Source organism: Eurytemora carolleeae, unplaced genomic scaffold (genome assembly GCF_000591075.1).
Source record: "Eurytemora carolleeae unplaced genomic scaffold, Eaff_2.0 scaffold1019, whole genome shotgun sequence".
Taxonomy (NCBI): Eukaryota; Metazoa; Arthropoda; class Copepoda; order Calanoida; family Temoridae; genus Eurytemora; species Eurytemora carolleeae.
In genome coordinates, this window is record NW_019396906.1 from 1 (window position 1) to 3,511 (window position 3,511).

General features: G+C 33.6%; 1 long non-coding RNA gene across 1 annotated transcript; it reads left to right on the forward strand.

The window, feature by feature from the left end:
* The first annotated feature begins 708 nt into the window (after positions 1-708).
* Positions 709-2,342, forward strand: LOC111709962 (uncharacterized). Its single transcript, XR_002766970.1, has 2 exons — positions 709-906; positions 1,601-2,342. It is a non-coding gene; the product is annotated as an uncharacterized LOC111709962 (long non-coding RNA).
* The last annotated feature ends 1,169 nt before the right edge of the window (positions 2,343-3,511 follow it).

Genomic DNA, 3,511 nt, shown 5'->3' on the forward strand with positions numbered 1-3,511 from the left:
AAAGCCCGGTTTTAGGCCTAAAGGGAGGGCTTTGGGTATGTAAGAAAAGTCAGAAAATTTCAACAGCCTCAGATCAATACTTTTTGAGTTATGTAGAAAAAACTACAGGGGGGGGTCAAATTGACCCCCCCCCAGCGGGAATAGGGTTAACTCTTTAATCACAGGTCAAGAACTGAGGACAAATTCAGGCACGTACACAAGATTTTAGCGATGTTCGCTCGAAGCCCTAAATTTTCTTTGACCCCCCCCCCCTGGCTCTGAAATTGCTCTTATTTTCCTTGTTGTATCCTTGATGTTATATTTGTATTCCTTGCTGTATCCTTGATGTTATATTTGTATCCCTTGTTATATTCTTGACTTTATATTTGTATCCCTTGTTGTATCTTTGATGTATATGAATGCTAGAAACCTTGTTTGTAAAATATTTCAGTGAATGATTTCACCAAACTTTCCATATTGGTTAAATATTAATTGCATACCTCCATCCCCTCTTTCAATCCTCCATCCACAAGTCACATTTTGGATTTTGAAATCTCACTACCGCCAATACCAGAGTTTGAAAATAAAAGTTGAAATTTTTTATTTTGGATTTTGAAATCTCACTACCGCCAATACCAGAGTTTGAAAATATAAGTTAAAATTTTATATTATCATTTTGGATTTTGAAATCTCACTACCGCCAATACCAAACTTTTTTTTTTACAAAACTTGTGTGCCCCCCCTCCTCACATATATTTGACGAAAAAGGCCGAATCGGGATACAAGTAAACTACCCTAAACCTCCTACAACTTAAATATTTGCGTATAGAAGTAGGAAGTACAGGAACACCTGGAGAATGTAAGCCAGGAGATCCATTACTTCCAGTTCCTGAGGATTGTCATGCATACATGGAATGCGAACCAATGGTAAATGTTTTAGGAAACATCAGTTATTAAATGCAGAGTTCACCCTTCATATACAATATTAAGGAACAATATGCTCTTTGTTTACAATCTTTAGTATTGTTTTGACAAAACTAGTTCCAATACCTCAGAACACTTTAATTCCCCAACCAACTCACAATAAGCCTAACCTTATACGAGCATAAAGGTCATACTTTAAGAATTACCATTATATTACACTCTTTATCTTGTTAATGTCCCAAAATGCCAATTTGAAAGAAACTATGGTTATTTGTCTCAAATTCTTATTTTCTAATTTCTACATCTTTTTCACATTTTTCTAATTTCTACATCTTTTTAATATTTTAAACTATGAATTCTTCTAAATCAAAGTTTAGAATATCTTAAATTTGTTTATTTAAATAAAGTGTTTTTTTTTGCCAGAAATATTTGCTTTAAATGATAATTGACAGTTTAGTTCCTAAGTATTGTTCTTGGCATAATGATCAGAAGTAAAAATTAAACTTTTCATTAAAAAAGCAATGTTTGAGGATTCGTTGAGATATTTTTTTGTGTCTTTTTAGGTGAAATCCCAAGATTGAAATATATATTGTAGATAATGCTGTTTACTGAATATCTACTAATAATGACGACCCACATTGAGTACACAGTGAGGACGGAGTTTGAAGACGTATATTAAGAATAATATTGATTTTAGGATGCCGGTTCCTTCCATTATGCTGAACATCGTTGCACTGATGGTCTTGCCTTCAATCCAACTATTCAGGCAAAATCAAGGATCTATAATATTTTAGAACAAAACATAACAATATTTGCACAAATGCAAGATTTAAATTTTACATTCTATCTGAAATGCATTTATATATTTGCTCACAAGATTGTACCAGGAATTTTGCGTTATCGGAAAACAAGAATGCTAAGAATTTATTTTTGTCTTTTTGAAAAAATAAAAGTTGACTCTGGATTTTTAACACTCATTTATAACGAATATTCAAGTAAATGTCAAGCAACCCGGTGTCATGTAACCTTACATTTCAAAGAGTATAGGAATTGAGGTTTTGCCTTCTCTAACCACTATATCTTTGCAACCTGATGACATAAATCTTTAATATTTTAAATTTAGATTATTTGATCAAACATGATTCATAGTATAAAATATGACATTGGGTAGCAAATATATAGGGATTAATAAGTAAGAATTTGTGACAGAGACTCAATTCCACTGATTCTTTGATGTAAAAATCCGCATTAACTTTCTGAAAAGGTACTCATCAAATAAAGTGTCACTTCCAACTACTCTGATAGTCCCTTTAAACCTGAACATGTGATTATAAATCTTGACATTTTCATTGCCAGGGCTGTGATTGGCCGTAAAACTTTTGTGTTTTATCAGCGAAATATGTTTATAGTGAAAAAAATAAACAAATTATAAATTTTTATATTGTTTCATCGAATATGAATATGAGTGCAAAGTGTAGAGCAAAATAAATTACGGTTCTAGTCCATTCCTTGTCCATCCTTCAATCATACTTTGAAAATAAAATAAATGGATTTTTTGGATGATCCTGCAGCTAGCCAAATTGCAAGAGAAAGAACTATTTTTCCGAACACTGTATCTTGGGCCTATTCACTACAAGGTCACTACAATCTTCCCTTGTTTTGTTTTCATATTTTGCTTGTGTCAGCTGTTTTTCTACACACTTGCCATGAAATTTTCTTGGGGGTGGGGAGGGGGGGGCGGCTACATATTTCCCAGTTTTTTAATTTGAGTAGGACATAGAGGGGGGGGGGATGGAACTTCTGCCATCCTGTGTAATTGTCTTCATTCGCTTTCGGTGAAAAAATAGATAGTGTAAAGCTCAAATCCCCTTCTAATTTTCTTGTTCAAAGTTTTCTTCTTATTTCTTGTTTATCTTGTTTTTAGGCTCCATCTCTACTGTTAAAAAATTTCTCTTCCACTTTTCTTCAGTTCAATTTCTTTTTTCTTCTTGCTTCTTGTTTCTTGTTTTTACACTTTATGGCCTTTCCAAATAGTTCTTTTGACATCACGTTGTGGAGCAGGTAGAAGAGAGATAAGGAGGTTTGTAGGAACAAGGGTATAGGGGATTGCACCCTGTGTAACTTCATTTTATACTGTTTTCCAGTTAAGGCGGATTAAGATAACTCCTTATGCAAAATGGGGAGTTGTGAGCTCTTGAGAGGAATCTTCCATAGCAGACCAGTCCTCATATCTGGTAGAGTAAAAAACCGGTATGGTAGTGCAATGCTTGTAAACCTACAAGGGGTTAAACTCCTTCTTTCAGTGCACCAAGCTGAAGATGAAATTTTTTTTAATCTATGAATACTTCTTGCTTCCCCTGAAGAAAACAAGATGCATAACTAAACTCAGCACTTCTCCAGCTGTAATTCTGGGACCACATAGGATAGGTACACTCTGCTCGGAAGCAGTCAGGCAACTGATTTTTTAGGTTAAGTATTTAAAACCAGTCTTACTTTTACTAAGAATAAAAAGATTTGAATAAAATGTCTCAAATCTCCATCTTATGTTTCGTGAAAGCAAATATATGGATTTTTCAAGGGAAAATTAAATTAGAATTTATTTTTAGTT